We start from the raw sequence: 21410 nt of genomic DNA, 5'->3' as shown, positions 1-21410 counted from the left end.
TAGGTGTCTTATCTCTAGTCTTATACTGAAAAATTGGGGACGGCTAGCGCAGGTAACCCTCATGTAGCTTTCCGTGAAATTCAAAAAAATATTTTTGGTAAAATTATTATTTTTCTTGGAAAATTAGTAATTTATATATTAATAACTCGACTTCACATATAATTATGGTTTGAAAAAATCTTTAATGTATTTCATGTTTTAAGGGCAGAATTCAACAAACATTTGTTTTCTTCTGCTACTTGTGTCAAAGTTGTTATACATGAGAAATAATAACAGTCATTTCTTACAGAGGTATACAGAAAGAACGCGAGCAAAGTGTTGACTTGTTTAAATACATAGCCTTAAAGAACAGAAAGAGACATCTATAGGAATCGAACATGAATTCATAACCAGAACAAAGTAGTTGAAAAACTTTGTGTGAATAGGAATATCACAGAAAAGAACAAAAATAGACGCGAAATGGAAATGTATCTTGTTCATCAAAAATTAACACTTGTTTCCTCACGCAAACACGAATATTTCAACATGTGAAACGACGAGCTATAAGATCCTTTTAGTAAGAAGGATCGTACTCCCGTTACAGTTAAATTCCTATCGATTCTTTAAGTTCAAATAATGATTCAGAAAATAGATTTGGCCTTCTCTCTTCATGACAAGACATTGATCGTTGTTTCTTGAATACATCCAGGACAAGCAACATTCCGGAACCCGTACTCGAGCATGATAAAAGAAGTAGGAATCGCTTAAGTGTAGGCCTGAAAAAACCTTGAACAGACTAACAGAACTGAAAATTTAACGCAAAGTATGAAGGTATCTTCGATATAATAGCATAGCTGACAACTTTGCATGGTTGAGCTTTGTAGTCGACTGCTTGTATGTCGTTTGTTGGATGGAACGATGTTTCGTGCTCTATTCTGAGGTCTTCACGTAATTGTATCACACATTACAGAGAATTTCTGTCGTCAAACTTTTGAGAAGAAGTGAGTTTAGGCATAGAAGGTTTCTTTCAGTCACTGCTAAAATTAATATCATAAACGTTTAAGTTTCTGTTTTTATGAACAAACGATAGTAAGGTATATGTCATAACTTTCAACAGAGAGAAACACTGAATAATACAATATGTAAAACGCCTTTTTTTTAACATATTAATTAAATAACACTGTAATTAAAACTTATAAAAATGCTTTTAGATACTTGTCTTGACAGAATTTGTACCCAAAGCGCAAACGGTCTAAAAAGCTTAATCTTGCCCAAATATTTAATATTTGTTATTAGCTGAAGTTAGATGTACAGAACTGTTGTTATTAGCTGAAGTTAGATGTACAGAACTGTTGTTATTAGCTGAAGTTAGCTGTACACAACTGTTGTTATTAGCTGAAGCTAGATGTACAGAACTATTGTTATTAGTTGAAGTTAGCTGTACATAACTGTTGTTATTAGCTGAAGTTAGCTGTACATAACTGTTGTTATTGGCTGAAGTTAGATGTACAGAACTGTTGTTATTAGCTGAAGTTAGCTGTACATAACTGTTGTTATTAGCTGAAGTTAGCTGTACATAACTGTTGTTATTAGCTGAAGTTAGATGTACAGAACTGTTGTTATTAGCTGAAGTTAGATGTACAGAACTATTGTTATTAGCTGAAGTTAGATGTACAGAACTGTTGTTATTAGCTGAAGTTAGATGTACAGAAATTTGATTGTTTAACAAATATCTGGTAAAGAAAAAAACTCAAATTTTTGCAATTAGGAGTAACGATAAAAGTATGTTTAGAGATCTTGGTTTTTAGAACACAACCTGATGTTTTCAGAACACAAACCTGATGCGGCGAAATTCTTTTATTTCCCAACAAAACAACACTATAGCTTAAAAATCGTGTACGTTGTGATTTCATGATAATCTTTGAAATGTTAATTTTTTGGGGATAATTATCAATTTAAAAATTCTAAATAAAAATATTAACAACGCTACCTTTTTAAAACTTTTTTACATTTATGTTCGTTAAATGTCATGTATATAATGAATCTTGTTAATATTTTAATCGCAAGTGTACTTACTTAATACATTATTTGCATATATATATACACAAGTAAATTGATAAATTTATATTTTATATCTATTAGATTGATGCTACAATTTAATTTCATAATTACGCCAAAATAACATCGTTAAAACATGAAGCGAGGAACATAATCTGGAAACAACTTATTGAACATTTACATAGAATTAATTTCGTGTTTAAGACAAACATTTTATTGAGCAAACAAGCTTGGATTAAAGCATTTGACTATATGTAAAAACTTTACAAGGTGGACCGGCATGGCCAAGCGTGTTAAGGCGCACGACACCTAATCTGAGGGTCGCTGGTTCGCATCCCCGTTGCGCCAAACATGCTCGCCCTTTCAGCCGTGGGAACGTTATAATGTGACGGTCAATCCTACTATTCGTTGGTTATAGAGTAGCCCAAGAGTTGGCGGTGGGTGGTGATGACTAGCTGCCTTCCCTCTAGTCTTACACTGCTAAATGAGGGACGGCTAGCAGAGTTAGCCCGCGAGGAGCTTTGTGCGAAATTCAAAAAAAAAAAAAAAAAAAAATTTACGAGGTAAATTAGTAAAAGATAAATTTAATACTTTGGTGCTCATTAGTTGGATTTATTCTCAACCAACCACCAGAAAACTTCAATTAAAAACTAGTTGATTTGATGTCAGGAACACTACCGTCCACATTCGTCTTTGTACTGTTTAAACGTTTAAAGACTAGATAAAATTACGAAGCAATTAGTTTGAGTTAAAACAAATGACAAAATCTATGAATTTTTATTGTTTATATTAAGCCTAATGGTCTAACTCCGTAAGAATAACGATATCTAATCACGTTATTAGGCCTTACGAACAGTTGCATCGATTCGCTGACAATGATATTTGTCGTTTAAGTACACATAAACAACATAGGAAATAAAGGTATATTATATCGAACCATATTACACGTGTACTTATACGTATGTAGATAAGCAATCATTTATAAACTTGATTTATTGTTGACAGTCAAATAATCTTGTAAGATTATAATTATTGGTACTAAAACTTAATAATGAATATTAACAAAGTAGAATATACATTGAAGCAGCTAACTCAATCTATTGCAAACTCTTGCGTGGACTATTCCTGTCCGATAAAATAGCAGAATTTGCTTGTTATTCTTATAGCATGTCCACGGTCCTAAGTTACTGTGTGCATTTTCAAATACATTTTTACATATATGTATATAAATTTTTAAGATATCTTTTAAATGCATTATGAAAATAATTAAATGTTGATAAGTTTGAAGGAAATATATATAGTTGTGTAATGGATTTACTAATACATATTCATTTTAATATCAGTGTTTGTTTAAATATATATTTAGAAATACATGTAACATATATTGTTGAACGTGTATTGCTAAAGTCCTGCATATTTTCTAAATTGGTAGAAGATTCTCTTGTGTAACAATTGACAATATATGTTTTACGAAACTAGTAGCGTATCATCGAGTATTGTTGCCAATTGAACTTTCAAGAACCTCGCTCTAATGTTTATAAACCGATGCGTCAAGAGACAGTTTTATATCTTTGGTTTCCTACAACTACCATGCTACAAATCTCGGAAGCTATAACTGTTGTAAATGCTTATTAATCGAAAACAACAGATGTTTGACCAGAAAAGTTTATAGATTTCAAACATTACAAATCGTTTAACTTCAGTGCATTAACTTCGAATGTTAGTATTTTTAGAAAGGCATAGCTTAACTTCAGCAGAAAATCTCACGTGTGAAGAGATAGTTAGCTGCCCATCAAATGTACTATGATGACATCACTTGGAAAATAATTCACTCATCGTAAACTGTCAATAAAATATTCAGTTCCAGAACAGATAAAAGACTCAATACTGTTAGTAAGTTTGTGGAACTTTTATATATAAATCGTTATTTGTAAAAACCGTTATCATAAGTTAAATTTTATTATTGTTTGTATATTAAAATATATTTGTGTTAAGAAGAAAACTTCTGTATATCAATCCAGTTGAAAAATATTATAGATTTGTTACACATTGATATTAACTTCTAAATTAAAATGAAAATTTCCAGCAATTTCAAATCATAATATGTAACATAATAAATCGGAGACTTAACCGAGATAAATTATAATACGTTACAGCTGGTATCTACTCCATGGAATCTTATACTTAATTTACTTATCAAAATGTTTACCGAGTTGGAACTTTAAGTAAAAAGGTTTGATCCAAATGTTTCTTTGACGTAAAATGCTTGCCAGGCTTTCTATATGAATTATTATATTCACAGTGTATGGACTTTCTTACTCCATCCGATGGCTTATAACGCTAAAACGCGAGATTAGATTTCTGTAATGACACAAGTATCTATTGTGTTTGTTTGTTTGTTTTTGTTTTTGAATTTTGCACAAAGCTACTCGAGGGCTATCTGTGCTAGCCGTCCCTAATTTAGCAGTGTAAGACTAGAGGGAAGGCAACTAGTCATCACCACCCACCGCCAACTCTTGGGCTGCTCTTTTACCAACGAATAGTGGGATTGACCGTCACATTATAACGCCCCCACGGCTGAAAGGGCGAGCATGTTTAGTGCGACGGGGATGCGAACTCGCGACCCTCAGATTACGAGTCGCACGCCTTAACACGCTTAGCCATACCTGGCCTTAGTATCCATTGTGCATCTTTATAATGAAAAAAAAATACCTTATATAAATAGGAAAGATTAGACAGAGTCTGCTTTTACACCATTTAACAAGTTAGCAAATATAGAGGAAAATGTTCATAGATTAATCAGATATTTAACTTCACCAACCGACAATGTTTCATACCTTTATTCGGTTTTTTGTTCTTGAAAGAGATTTTCATGCCAATTTCACATTTTAATAGAGCTACAAGAACCAAATCTTTATTAATTGCTGTATCACTACATTGTACACATAAAAGCATTAGACACCCTTGATTAATTCAAAGTAATATGACTCTTGTAATCATAAAGTTATTACTTGAAACAATGAGAGCCAAAATATAAATATTCAGTTATTAGTTTCAGATCAATGCTAGTTCTATTTAGAAAGAGACCGGCGGTCGGTAAGTTCGAAAGAAAAAAGTTGTTATAGATCCAAAGAACAGACGTAAGTGGACAAGCATGATTACAATTACATCTTACTTGGTCTAGCAACAAATAACAAGATGATAAGAGTATTAGATATAATTAGTGCTATAACGTTCAACGTTTTCCTGGCTAATGAAGTTCTTGAACGACGTGTCAATTTCATATATGGTTATCAACTACGAACACGAAGAGACATGCGTACTTTTTTCTCCTTCTGAACGTAACCATCACATACTCATCTTACATGTATGTTATTATAATTTGATTACATAGAATTTAATGGATGAAGATAACTCAGAACGTGAGACGATAATGGAAAAGAATTGCATTCTGTCTCGCTCACTTTCATGCTGTGCCATATACTAACTATATAAAACGATGTGTTTATTCATCATACATGGAAAGATAACCCAAAACTTTAGAGGGTTTGCCAATTACAAGCATTTGCAGAGTTAAGCCGATAGAAATAAATTTAAAAAATGGGATTTTTTGAGAAAAATGTGATTTGTTAAAAAATTAGGGTAATATAACTCTTAGATTATTTAATAAGTGAAGGCGCAGGTTAACCCTTTGGTGCCTTGCACCACCAGGTGGTTAGGGCGTTCGATTCGCAACCTGAAGGTCGCGGGCTTGAATTCCAATCTTACCACACATGATCGCTTTTTCAGTCATGGAGGTATGATAATGTGATGCTTAATCTCACTATTCGTTTGTAAAAGAGGAGGTCAAATGTTAACGGTGGGTGATGATGGCTAATTATCTTCCTTCTAGTCTTTCACTGCTAAATGAAGGTCGGCTAGCGCTCATAGCCCTCATGTCGCTTTTCGCGAAACTCTAAACAAACTAACTAAACCTTCTGATTTCGAAGCTGGTGAACTGTGCTCAAAATCATGCGAGATTATAAAATATTATCTGCACTTTAAGCTGTGAGCGCTTTATAAGAATAACAGCAAACTCCTCTATCATAAGTTATGGGTTGTAAAGTGATGTTGTGTAGTTGTTTTTTTTTCTGTTTAGTAACTCAAAATTAGATACGGCCTGAGATACACTTAGCAGTTGAAAACTACAAGAAGAAAAGTATGTAAGTTTGAATAAGGTAAAAGAAATCTGACGTAAGTACACATTATAGCGTACTATTTGTTTCATACACATGTTTCCAAAATATGTTTATTAAGTTTTGGCTCCACACAGATCATTGTAAAAGCAAAGGTTTTTATAAAGGTAACTTAGTTTTACAAACTCCCTGTTAAGCGCGGATCGGACGTTGCTTAATGGTTAATGTACAAACTGTATATCCAAGGTTTGAGGCGTGATATGTAATTAAAGAAACTCTTTATTTCTACGGCACTATATTACAATAATCAATGTTGCTAATTCATTAAAAGCAGTTTCATAGGCTGCGAGCGCTACTCACAGTTTTAAATAAGGGATGGCTAGGTCTGAGGGCCACCTCCAGGGGTTGCTTGTTCCGACTGTGGATTCCAGGTTTTATCATTCATAAAAGCTCTTCGCATTTTGATGTCATTGGGCATAATAGAAAACACGGTCAAATCTCATTATTCAATCATACAAGAGTAGCCCACGAGTTGCCGATGGCTGTTGTTGACTTTTTTCTAGTCCATTAGCTCATAAATAAAGACTGCTATAGGCAGACAGTAACCCTTGTATTTGCTTTTTGCGAAAATTATAAAGTAAACAAATAGACTGTACTTGAACCACAGGGTTCTCTGTTGATCGTTTAATTTATGTGTCACATAAGGTGTCATTTGGGTTCAAAATATCTAAAACCATGTAAAATTAAAAAAAAAAACATCCATAATTTTTAAAACTACAAATCTGCAATCCCATTGTAATTATATTGGAAGAATAAATTGTAAATGATGAGTGTAAATACACATCATTGTAATGCAAATAAGATGTTAGATTTGTATATATATATATACAATTTATCTGCAGGTTTTTGTAGGCGAGTTATGTCAGGTAAGTGGATGTGATCGCAATTGTTATTTAAAGACGATAAAATACTTTTCTGTTCACAATGAATAACAACTATTTAACTGAATAGTCACGATAATATTTAAAGAACAAAATAACATATTTGTTTTGGAATATAAAATAACCTTATTTTCCAAGACATCTGTGAAGTTAGGCGTATGTTAATTTTGAAGAGAACTTCTAAATGAATTATTTTTGTTCAAGGGTAAAGTACGCAACGGGCTATATGAGCTGTGCCATCCAAGGAATCGAACCCCAAATTTTATTGTTAAAGCCTCAAGCATATCGCTGGGCCACGAGGATTTAATGAATAAATAAAAGGTTTGCTACATTAAGACAAGATTATCGCAATTAAAACAACGTAATTAATACATGTCAGGGAGTAGGATTTAACCAAAAATTTAGATATATTCTAGATGGTGATAAAAGTCAGCGTAGGATTTGACAAATCAATAAACATAACTAAATAAAACAATTTTGTGCAACAGATACTAGGAATGGAGATTAATCATTCCACCAGAAAGTTTCGCTTTACGTTTCTTTTAACACAAATAATATGTAGATGTATATTTACTCATGCACGTTTTAAATCTTAAGTACAGAGAATCTTGTTTATTATATTAATACACACTGGAAGCCGGACAATATTTTCCCTGCTTTATTAAGTGATGTAGACAATAAAATGGTAAACGTTTAGCACAAAATATCTTCTAGTCTTCCCTTTTAATAAAAAGAGTATTCTTTACATTCCAGTTATTACTATAATAAATGATGAAACTAACTTGTACTTCCAGCTTTTGTTATTGTTATTAGAGTACCACTTAGAAACATGTAGGTTATGATGGATTTAATAATATATATGTATCCTAATATCTACATATATTTTAGTTTAACATATCTTTAGAAACGCCTGTAACTTATATTGATAAATGTATATTGCGAAAGTCCCGTCTGTTCTCCAAATTTGTAGAAGATTCTCGAGCGTAAAAATCAATTTACATATGTATATGTAAATACTATTATTGTTTGGCCAACTGAACATTCTAGAACTTTGCTTTACGTTTATGAAACACAAAACTTGGGGAGACAGTTCAGTATTGTTGAGTTGTTATAATCGGTATATTATAAGGGTCGGAATCTATAACTGTGACAAATGCTTATTAATCGGAAAACTACAGATATTTGACCAGGAACGTTTATAGATTTTGAACATTATATACTTCAGTGAGTTAACTTCGGACGTTAGTATTTCTACGGGAGCATTAGATGTTTTCGTCGGGGAATAAAAAAACTCACATGTGAAGAATAGACTCAGTTACATTGTTGTCAAGTGAAGTGTATGTGTGTATCAACATAAAAATAAATTGCGCGTCGGGAACCGTCAATAAAGTATTCAGCTCCAGAGCGGATAAAGAACTTAATATTGTTTGTAAGTTTGTAACATTTTGCATATAAGTTGGAAATAATTCGATCTCCATTAAACGTCGATAAAATATTCAGTTCCAGACAAGAGATAAGACTCAATATTTCTTGTAAGTTTTTGTAAAATGTTTGTACATAAATTATCATTCACAATAATCGTTACTATAACCTGTATTGTTGCCTATGTATTAAAATATATTTATGTTAATAAAGAAAATCAGACCTGTTGGCAAATATCATAAATTGAATACATATCGACACTTAATTAATTTCTAAATTAAAATTAAAATTTCTGGCTATTTGAAATTGTAATACGTAACGTGCGTAACATAATAAATGGGAGACTCGTCCGAGAAAAAAATATTATTCGTAACATAATTAATATCTACTTACATTTAGTTCTCATACTTATTAGTTGCACATTTTCAACATCAAGAACTGTGTTTTTATTTTCGACAATGTGCCTACTATTTCATTATTCAAAATCATGAATATTTTAAAAGCTTTATGCGCGTTAAAGGAGAAACACTTTTCTCTCAAACTGTTATAAATTGCTTAACTTTCTCTTCATGTTTACATTTTCTCTTAAATGTTTTTATTTCTGTGCAGAAATATTTGGTTTGTGATTTAAGAACAAAATTTTATTTTTTCAAAGGTCAAAATCACAGTACGTCAGAGAATATCAATCCTATAATTTATAAGAATTGTCTAGAAAGTATCTGCGTTACTTTGGGCACATAGAGAATATTACAAATCAGATATCACTGAATATCACTCATATTTTTCTCACTTATGAACAGTACACGAATATTCCTTTAGTAACCGTGAACTACATACGTAATTGTATGTGTATGTATATGTGTACAGTCTTAACAGAATTCAATACTCGATGTACTGCGTACCTTGCAGCGTCACCTATTTGAGCAATGACATAATATAAATGTACGTGTATTCAAGATATTAAAGAAACACATGGGTTCAATAAGTATTGATAGCAATAGAATGGAAACTCTAATACCCGGGTTATAGGTTTTTTGTTTCATTTATATGTATGTATACATATATATATATACTTTACATGTAGGTTTCTGTAGGTAAGTCATGTCAACTAAGTGGATATCCACTAGATACGTGTGATAATTTATCTTAGATGTAATTACATAGAAATAAATTAGTTCATCTCTATATCGGTTGCAAATATGTCTTCACTAGAAGAGATAAGCTTCCTGTATACTACATATATATTATTTAAAAGCTGTATGTTAGACGTACGATGCTAGATGACGAACTAAAAGACGTTTACCCCGCTTACATCGACCAAGCGTTAAAGAAAGAAAACGTAGAAATAGCAACAAAACCAGCTGTCAATATATATATATGTGTGTGTATATAAAATAACTGATAGTGTTTACACTCATTATGATAAATAAACTAGCTCTGATATTGTTTGCTAGCGAGCAAGCCATGATTGTTCTTACAAACATGCTTCACGGGAATCCATTATTGAGCTCCATATACGTGTAATTACAAATAAATCACTATCGTTGTGTTACAGCCACTAGAAGTTCGGCAATATGTCTGAAAGCTTATAATGCTACAAACCAGGCTTCGATACCCCTGGTGGGTACAGCATAGGTAGTCCATTGTGTAGCTTTGTGCTTAACAACAAACAAAGAAATATTATGCTAGTATTGCAAGATTTTTCATTTCTTTTAGAAGTAAAGCAATGCTCCAGCAGGTCTGATGTTCGAAACATTAAATATTAGTTCTGTTTAGTAGTTCACACTAGAAACAGCAATATATTTTTACCTATTAATAACGCAAACTTTTCGCTTTTAATTGGATTTACAGTATTTGTTTGTTTGTTTGTTTTTAAATTTCTCGCAAAGCTACTCGAGGGCTATCTGCGTTAGCCGTCCCTAATTTTGCAGTGTAACACCAGAAGGAAGGCAGCTAGTCATCACCACCCACGCCAACTCTTGGGTTACTCTTTTACCAACGAATAGTGAGATTGATCGTTATATTATAACGCCCCCACGGCTGAAAGGGCAAGCATGTTTGGTGCGACGAGGATTCGAACCCGCGACTCTCAAATTACGAGTCAGACAGGATTTACAATAATAGATATATAATGGTGAATCTATATCTCATTCTTAAAAGAAATAATTACCTTTTTATCTATAATTGTTAAAACAGCTTTCATATAGTTAAAGTTTCAATGATGTTTTATGTTCTTAACAAGAAGGTTAAATACGTTTTTGTTAGGAAAAAATAAATACAAATACGCAATTCGTAATATATTAGAAAGGCAAAATTAAATTTACACACTAGGAAAACTGAAAAACATTCTTGAAATTGTATCAATTTTTGATAACAATTATACAGTGAATTATCTTAGTAATGCTATCTCACTCTACGTTGTAGTTATTGCAGTTGGGTCACTATAATTTTACAAACATAACATAATACAAATATACATACAATTCTTTTGTTCATTATTTCAAAACGTATATTTTAATTTTTTTTATCCACTACAATGTAAATAATGTTTTGCAAAATTAAATTCCTTCGAAAAATATCTTTGTAATAGCAGCACTTTATAATTTAAAACTTACACTGTAGTGTTAAGATGGTATGGTTTGATTTGAGTTTCGTGGAAACTTACATAAGGGCTATTTCAATAAAGCACTGTAAGACTAGAGGGAAGTAAGCTAATCATCACCCCCAGCCGTCAATGAACAATGGGATTGATTGTATATTATAACACCTCCACCGGTGAAAGGGTGAGCGTGTTTGTTGGGACGGGATTCGAACCCACGGCTCTCAGATTGTAATTCAAGTACCCTAACCACCTGGCCATGTTTTACTAGTTTCGACATTGCGAAGTGAGGACAAAAAGTATCTTTTAAATACCTTGCTTTAAATCAGAATCGCCACAACCATATTTCAAAAATAAAATCATCACTAGAATTTATAAAAAAAAGAATAACTCTAGATTACTTCATAGCCTTCCCTACTTGTTCTTTAGAAAAGATTAAAAAAACCCTCAAAAAACATAAAAATATGTCTCTTTGTTTTGTTGTTATGCTCGGTGCACTACAAGTATTAAAACCACACACATACTACTATGCTCCTGGAGAGCATAAAAATGTTTCATTCAATCTGGAAAAAATAAACAAAAACATGCACTTGTAACAATTGTTTTTAATATAATTTATTTATATTCTAACCCTAATTTCTCCTTCCATCTCGCGACATGTTTACCGATTATTGGTTAAACTTTTCTTCGATATTATGGAGCTATTAATCGCAATAAATATATATATTTACATATTACAGGCAAGATTTAGATGTATATGAAGAGTGGACAAACAGACTTAATCCTACATACCAAACGATCATTTTTCTGTTTTATTTCTGGCTTGTCTGACAAACTTTGTTACACTTTTAGCTTTAACAAATAAAATTCTGAAGTCTTAAAGTGTGCTAAAATTCAATGTGTTCGATTGAATTCTATAACTGATTGTCACGTTTTTACTCTAACAAAACATTTTTCAAATATATTAAATATTATTCAGTTGACAAGAATAATTTTATTAGTGAGTAATCTGTTTTGAGAATTAAGAGTACTTTATAATTTAAAGCTATATTTAGGTTCTGATATGAATCAAAACAGAGAATATCTCTGAATATCTTTTTTTCCTGCCTCGATTTTTCCACTGTTCACTGTTTCTAAAATAATCAGAATTGTTTTTTAAGAAAGTAATTTTATAGTATGCTATTCATGAGTAATAAATAACCAATAATTTGTTTTCCGTTGTCTTTTAACCCACAGTATAGTGGCAAATATGAAGCTGCCAGAAATAATTTTAAAGGGAAATTCTACCTTCTCAATAAAAAAAAATCCTCTAGTATCACCAAGAAAACTTTTTATAAATTAGCTTAAACATGTCAGTTATATATATTTTAACTATCTTTTGGATAAATGTGTTTTAGAACTGTAATAAATCTTTAACAGCTTCAATGGCGTAACCATTTAAACAGTTTTCAACGTCCTAATGAATTAATTCATTGTACAAAAAATAAATTTTAGAAAATTATTATTTTTTAAGTTGTTATGTGCACATAAAAATATATTGAATATATTAAAAACGATATATTTATCCAAAAATAATTTAAACCCGCAAATATTCTTCTGTTTGTAATAAAGCTGATTATATCATACTAATTTAAATTAAAACCTTTTCACTTAATTTGGCAATTTAGTGTCTCAAATTGAAAACTAACATCTATCCATTCTAAAGTTTTGAAAACAACAACAACAAAGTAAGAGTAATAATTTGTAGAATATTGAACGTTTTGTTACCTTTGTATATTAGAATACCCCAAATCTTATTGGATATAGGAAGTAACTGTTTTAGATACTTTTGTGTGTGGGAATACCCAGATCATAATTGATATAGGAAGTAACTGTTGTATAATTATTACAATGAAATGAAGGACGATTTACTTCGCCCCACGCAAGTACAGTGGTATGTCTACGGATTTATACGCTAAAATCACGGGTTTGTATCTCCTCGGTGGGCTCAGTAGATAGCCCGTTAAGGCTTTGCTATAAGAAACCATACACACACGATTTACTTTAATTCTTTAAGAACGCTTATCTTAATGATCGTTCTGCACATAGAATTAGCATTATACTTAAAGTGAAGTTTTTCAAGGCTGAACTTTGCTAATTAATTATAAAAGTCTTGTTATTTATGGACACGTGACGCAACTGTGTAGAAACCTTGGTATATGGAATGGTCTAGTTTTTATGATTCTCAGATGATGATACGCCGAGATATTAAATTTAATTCTACATGTAAAAAAAGATGTTAAAGTGTGGGAGTATGTAGTAATTTATAAAATTTTTAAAGATTTACAGTATTTTAAAAATTAGTCGCAAAAACTGAAGTCACAAGGTAGCTGTGCGCCAGTCGCTATCAGGGAATTTCACAGCTGTTACGCTGCTTATAGTAAGTAACTATAGTAAGTTGTTTGCAATTTGAAAGTGTTTGCTTTCAAGAGTACTTAACTGCTTTAGATAAAGCTAAAAGCTGCCAAGTAAAATCTTGCAAACAAGTTAGAAATCCACTAGTGAACATGCCTTATTTAACTTCTTTAAATTGACAGCCCTAATATAATAACGTTTCATCAAGTATAGAAACGTATCTAATGGCCTTAGTTTATGCAAATGGAAAATGTTTTATGAAATCTTCTGGAAAAATAACTTATAAGGTAAAGAATTTTATGCTACTATGTTATTGTTTTTATAAAACGGTAAATATTAAAAAGATAATACTAGTGCAATTACTTACACAAAGCTATTTAACATATCGTAAATTTCACAATATAATAAAATGAGTTCTTCGGGAATCGTCCATGTAATCATTAAATGTAAGTTTCTTATCCTGAACATTATATAAAAATGATTATTTATGAGCTTAAGCTCCCCGCTAGTACAGCGGTAAGTCTACGGATTTATAACGCTAAAATCAGGGGTTCGATTTCCCTCGGTGGGCTTAGTAGATAGCCTAATGTGGCTTTACTATAAGAAAAATACAAACACTTATGAGCTTAAATATTAGTTTTATGATACTTGTTTGGAAAGTTAACAATGAAAAGTGAAATCAGAAGGTGATTAAACCCCTAAATTAGGGCAATCATTGTTGGTAGTAATCCTCCATTACCGACTAATTACTCTATATCTTCTGCAAGTACTTGCAGTCAAGAAAACACGAGAATTACAAATGAAAAGGACGACCAGACTTTAATTATGAAGCAACATTTCTTTAATTGGAATAAATTATCTTTCTGAATTCAAAGCCAATCCACAATACAACCGTAAAGGAACGAATGATGTCATCCACAACTTGTGGAAGATAAACTTTAATTTTTCTGTATCAGTCTATCTCTTTCTGTTTTCTTTTTGTATAGATAATGAGAATCTGGATTATTTAAATTCATTTATTTTGCAAGATCTTGCCTTTTCATTAATTTTATTTATAGTACTTTGTTACTTGATTTGTCTCTCCGTAGATTAGCTTTACGTTTATGTAATTACAACCCTAAAACCCGTGGATCAGTTCCTTGTGATGGATAGATAGACTGTTGTGTCGTTTTTGTGCTAAAACATCACGAGTTTGATATTTCTTTCCTTATCAAAACGAGTTTGTTTTTGCTACGAATATAGTAATAACAGTCATTGTAAGTGAAAAATTAAAGGAACTTTAGAAATACACAAAAGCTATTGCAGTATGTGTCTGTAGGTAATTTTGTCAGGTGAGCTCTGGTTGTTTTTTCTAACTACGTTAGTTGATTATATATCTGTAATATTGCATCGCAGTAAGACCGATAATAATTTAAGTCACATATTTCTTGACTGACCCACTGGAGGTGTTCAATAAAATAGGGTTATAATAGCATTTTCACTTCACTTTAGTTGAATGGAAAAACCTGAGCGTCAAAAGTGACACGCTATGTATGGTAACTCAAGGGAAACTACTTGAGTGCATGTACAAATCTGGAAAATCTTATGCTTTATAAGTTATACGTCAACAAAGTAATATATATATACAGCGATACATATAGAATAAACACCAGCTATATTTGTATCAGTATAGAATAAACATCAGCTACACTTTTATCAGAGTAAAATAAACATCTGCCATATTTATATCAGTATAAAATAAACATCAGCTACATTTGTATCAGTATAGAATAAACATCGATCATACTGATACATATAAAATAAACATCGATTACACTGATACATGTAGAATAAACATCAACTACACTGATATATATAGAATAAACATCAACTACATTGATACATATAGAATAAAGGTCAGTTAAACTTGTATCGGTATAGATATTCGTTCGATTGCCAGTTTTTGCTTGTTGGTAAACTAATTCTGATAGTATGAGAACATGAAAATTAGATGACGTATGATAGAAGATGGCCGTTGCGCAGATTTTTAATCCTCATCTTGTTGTTATATGCTGCTACCAACAAGGTCTTTCGCTCAAACCATTAGATCCGTTGAATGTAGCTGAAATCCTACAATGTACGTTTTACTGAAAACTTGCATTGTAACAGAAGAGGATGTTATTTTTAAAATTTTAGTTTTTATTGAGGTGTAGCATAAAACATGTATTACCTGTTAAAAGGACTAGACTTAACCAGCTTAGCTTTGTATGCAGTAAAACTACTTTCGTAGAAATTCAACTCCTCAGTTTCAAATATTTTATTGTTCGATACTGGGACAAAGACAAAGGAAGATAGTAATCGAAATGTCTCAAAGTCAATAGCGAGCAAGCTGATTAGTGACTAAAGAAACAGTTAGTGGTGTTTCAAAGTTACGTAATCTCCACATTATTCATAGCGAACCATTTTGTAGCGTCATTTTAGGCAGAAACTGTTTGAATATACCCTGATCATTTTGTCAAATATTATTTAAAAGTTAACTGTAACGCATTTTCAATATAGGTTACTAAAATACTCTTGAAAAAATATTTCTTTGCCAGATTATTGAAACAAGTGTGTGTGTTTGTGTTTGTGTTTTTCTTATAGCAAAGCCACATCGGGCTATCTGCTCAGCCCACCGAGGGGAATCGAACCCCTGATTTTAACGTTGTAATTAATGAAACAAAAATTCAGTTTAAAGTAGGGTATCTCTTTACAATCTAATAAAAAAGATATCAACCTGTAAAAATAAAATAAATGTATGTATGTATATATAAATATAGTAGTTTATAATTTATAATTAGAGGTTGTCTTCTATCAAGCCGAAGTATAAAACTAGAAATAGCTTCGTGAATTAGAATTCAATTTTGTGAAAGAATGATATATTCAGGTAGATATTACACGCGTAGTGTAATTATTAAACCTTTACTGTCAAACGTACAGAGTCTGTAAAATGTAAAATGCGAGCAATGTGTTATGGAGTTTTGACGGATTTGCGTGACATCAGTAGATATGACGTCAGCTGGAAAGTAAAAAAATACTGTTATCAATGTGGAGTTGAAATATTATTAATCCTCACGTGATTTATATACGTATGGATAGGTTAGTTCAAACTGGATGGAAAACAAAGTGTCAGGACAATTCATTAATTGTTAGTTATGGTTTGTTCATACAGCATGAGAGTCAAACAGCGCTTATGACCACCACAGACTTTACACTTATTACATCGTACACTTGTTAATTGAAAAAAACCGACTGTCATAAATTAAGAATTTCTTTTAAAAAGTATTGTATTTCCACGAGCGTGTTCTTACTTTTTGTATATGGACTACTAATAATACTGACAGTAACCTACCCGTTGAGATTGTTTGTTTATATTAGTTTTGCGCAGAGCTACACGAGTGCATAGCGATCCCTAATTTTGAAATGCAGGAATGCAGATAATCATTAGCACCTACCACCAATTAATGTGCTACTTTTTTCTGATCGAATTGTAGGATTTGACCATCATTTTTATAGTGCATCTGTGACACCAATGTGCGGAGTGTGTTTTTACGGCAAATGGTTGCGAAACACGATCCTTCGAATTCAGTCTAAGCACGTTGATCAGTTGGAAACGTCTGGTGAGTTGTGGGTTGTTTGTTTGTTCACCTGCATCATACTTTATGCTTACAAACGTACAAGTCAGACTTCTATTATTCAGGCATAGCCATTTTTAATTTTGATTTACAAACCAGAGGAAAATCAGTTAGTCGACAGTATTCGTTCTGTGAAAAGGCCACTTTTAGAACAGAATAGCAAAATTAAGTAACGTTTTTATAACGGTTACAGAGCGTGTTTGGTAGCGCTACGCTTCACACCCAAGACCTTCGTAATGTAAATCCAATACGCTAATCCTGTTGAGATATTGAAACAAATTTAACAAACGGTTTACTTGTGGTTACTATTGTAAATATATTCGACTTCTATCATACCCTAATACATTATGTACCCATAACGTCCTGTTAACACGTTTCTACTCAACGAAATAAATCTTCAGTAGCATATAGAATTTCTTAAATTGTGGTGCTTAATGTACCATAAAAGAAACATAATAGATTTTTTTGTTGTGATTTAGTAGACACACTTTCCTCAGACACACTGAGGAAAAACGCGTTTTTTTCTACGATAATTGCACTTACAACTTATGCTCATGTAAAAAAATACAAAGTGCTAATTATAAACACATTTGATTTTACATAGATTAAAACAAATGTAGTATTACAGTTAGATATACAAATGGATATATTGTTGATAACTCAGCTTGTAACATAAATTTCAAGTAGAAAGAATCCAAGTAACTAAAAGACAAATTTTGTGTACCAGTTAAACGAACGATTTGATACACGGCTATGAAGGATGAATGCTATAACTCCGACCCTCAAACCATTTTGTAACTCGACTTAAATTAGTTACTGAAAGTTTGTAACTGAATCTAATGAATTGTTCACAGAATACAAAGAAAGCTTTTTTGTTGAAATACAGCATTTCTTAGACAAAGATAAGCACAAAATATTAACAATAGATTTTATAACCAATACCCTACACAAACAATAAAGGACGCTATTTTACATTATGCTGAAGTATCCTCGACAAATCTCACTTACCTTTCGAAGTTTCTTAATTTTGAAGAACACTTGAGAAAGATTTGACATGTCTGAAGATTTAATGGTTTTGCTGCTGTTATTGATTACAGAAAATATCCAGGAATTAGAGATAAGTAACAACTATATTTAATTATATAACTTACGTCTGCAAACGTTTCTTGAGTAATCTTTAATTCATTTATATATTAAGTCATGACCTGATTTGTTTACAGAATCAAAAGAATGTATGTATTGTGTAATGTAAATATCCATAACATCTTCAGCAATAGCAATAAATCTAACGATAATTGATTAATTTCTGGCATAATTGCGGAACCAAAGCATATTTGTTTTGTTTTTGTTTTTTTAATTTCGCACAAAGCTACTCGTGGGCTATCTGTGCTAGCCGTCCCTAATTTAGCAGTGTAAGACTAGAGGGAAGGCTGCTAGTCATCACCACCCATCGCCAACTCTTAAGCTACTCTTTTACCAATGAATAGTGGTATTGACCGTAACTTTATAACGCCCCCATGACTGAAAGGGCGAGCATGTTTGGCGCGACGGGGATGCGAACCCGCGACCCTCAGATTACGAGTCGCACGCCTTAACGCGCTTGGCCATGCCGGGTTCCCCAAAGCATATCTTCACAGAAAAGTTGAAAAGTGTTTCATATTATTTCCGGTAGAAAGCCTTGAGGAATGTACGTAGCCAGTTAAGATAAGTTTGTAATGTATAGCTTTTATTGCTTAGTAATCATGTAATTTCCCAAGCAGAGTTTTTTCTCTTTTTTAATACGACAAATAATCAAGCAGAGAGTAAAGTATTTAGAGTATTTAAAGTAATACACTGTATTTGTCACCCGTTCTGTGGATGTGAATTAACATACTTAATAGTTTTTATATGAAATCTCCACTATCTTTTCTGAATTTAGAAGTGATAACTACAGGGAAGACAGCAGGAAGGTCGAAACGTTGTTTTTTCCTTACCAATAAAAGTGTTAACACCCATATCAGCTGTTCTGAGATACATTTTTATTTCAAGCGGGTTTCTCGTCATCAAGAATAAGATAAGTTAGGTTTATATCCTATATACGCTAGGGTCTGGAAAAGCTTTGTGGTTAAGGGGAACAACTCAGAGTCTGCGGGTTGCGGATTTGAATCTCGTCATCGAAAATGCTCGACCTTTCGGATGTGGAGGCATTATAATGTGAAGACTAATCTAACTTATTATCTGTAAAAAGTAGCCTAATAATTGTTGGTGGGTGGTGCTTTAAATATTCTGAATACTTTACTCTCTGCTTGATTATTTGTCGTATTACAAAAGAGAAAAAACTCTGCTTGGGAAATTACATGATTACTAAGCAATAAAAGCTAGTCGCTCAACGATATTTTAACTTATAGTCGATTGTAAAGAATAACAATAATTAATGTAACATGCATACATTATTGTTGAAATGTGCCCATTCAAGCTTCTATTGGAAATTTCTTAAGCCAAGGTTTCTTTGGTTTATTACCTAGAAATGGTACCATCGTAAATATAAGGTTAAGATAGCAGGAAGTTTTTATCCTTCAGTGAAAACCTATCAAACGGCTTCATAAATGTTTGTAATTTACATCTTCGAACTTCAGTTCGATTGAACATTGATGTCTTCTGCAACTTGAAGAGGATTGGCACAAGGATAATGAGTCGCATTTGTCTGTGTGTGGGTACGTAACAATATTGAAGGTTGTGTATATCATATTAAAATTATTCTCGAACCCTATCATTTTGTTTTAGTGCAGTTCGTCATGTTTTGTAATGCTCTGTTTCATAACCGTACATCTTGTTTATGGATCTATAGTGTTGTTATAATTACTAATGGCTTTGTCGTAATCTCCAAAGCGCATTATTCCTACTTACATGCTTTCCATGCAGTTTACGAGGATGACAGTATCTTAGCGTTCATTTGAACAGTCTGATCGTAAATAAAACTACAGCTATTGTGATCGATAGGTTGATCAGTATATTTCAATATGATATTTTATGAACACTCATTTCATTCTCCAACCATTTGAGGTATACGACGGTTAGACCTGGAGATATGATTGGAAGATTTATCTCGGTGAACTAATATTCTGCTGATTTTGTTTCCGGACGTTAATCCTTCGTGATTATGTTGCATACTGTTGCCTCGGACACATGGACAACTTTTACCACTGGTCTTTGTGTTCGAGGGTTTTCACCCGTTACAAGACAGTACATTTTACGTTCCACATCTAGGATTCGACTAGTTGCAGATATCCTTGTGGATAATCCTGATATTTCCTTTATTTTTAATATCATTAAATGCAAGGGGTATTCTCACCTTGGAAATTCCAAACCATGTTTTAAACACATCCTTATGATCTTATTGCATGATTGCTGGCATTACGTACTGAGATTTCTATCTGCTAAGCCAACCGAGGGGAATCGAACCCCTTATTCTAGCGTTATAAATCTGTAGACTTACCGCTGTACTAGCGGGGACTCTGAGACTTCTTTATCGGCTGTGATTATCACGTTATATTTTAATATAACGCACTAAGCCATGTAGAATAAAAACTTTGTGCTTTTACCCATTGAAAGTGTTTTGTGGTGAATTAGTATTATGTGATATCTTAAACGGTTACTTTTAGTAACTTATAAAACAGGAAAATTATTTTAACTCGTATAGAAAGTAACTCTTGCCCAACAGTCTTATCTTTTAACTTTTTAACTCTCTGAATATGTTTTCTTACTTTCATATGTTAAAAACCGGTTAAAATTCTCGTTACATACATTTCTTGTTTCTAATAATTAAGATTTTATTAAGATACTTATTGTAAGAATAAGTAATCTTCTGCTTCATAGTTTTTGTGTACACCCGCAATATCAGTTTGTGTCCGTCGGCATTTTTATGTTACGAAAAGAAAAATCTGAAATTTATCATTAAGGTGTTAGTTTTTATTTGTCGAGTTAAGAAATACTGAAATGACCAAATAAAGTTTAAAATAACAACAAATTAAAATCACTATTTATTTCTTTAAGTTAAGATATTAATACTATTTTTTATTTCGAAGAATACAAATAAATAACAATAAACTAATGAGCACTCCATTACCTTGCCCCATCTAGTGACAGGAAGTTAGTTAAGCAATACTCAAGACAAACTTTTTTGGGTTAATTAAGAAACAAATACACTACA

At 32.1% G+C, this 21410-nt stretch overlaps 1 protein-coding gene across 3 annotated transcripts in view; it reads left to right on the top strand.

The window, feature by feature from the left end:
- LOC143222556 (uncharacterized) overlaps window positions 1-21410 on the top strand; it is a 191643-nt gene that overhangs the window by 58790 nt on the left and 111443 nt on the right. The window contains exon 1 of one of the 3 annotated variants that reach the window (XM_076449196.1): window positions 13743-13855. The exons of the other annotated variants lie outside the window; for them this stretch is intronic. The gene's annotated coding sequence lies outside the window, so the exon portion shown is untranslated. Of the gene's footprint in view, window positions 1-13742; window positions 13856-21410 lie in introns of those variants that run through there. 3 annotated transcript variants of the gene reach the window in all.

The sequence above is a fragment of the Tachypleus tridentatus genome, chromosome 8 (assembly GCF_004210375.1).
Source record: "Tachypleus tridentatus isolate NWPU-2018 chromosome 8, ASM421037v1, whole genome shotgun sequence".
Classification (NCBI taxonomy): domain Eukaryota; kingdom Metazoa; phylum Arthropoda; class Merostomata; order Xiphosura; family Limulidae; genus Tachypleus; species Tachypleus tridentatus.
This window is presented reverse-complemented; position numbering and strand designations above follow the sequence as displayed.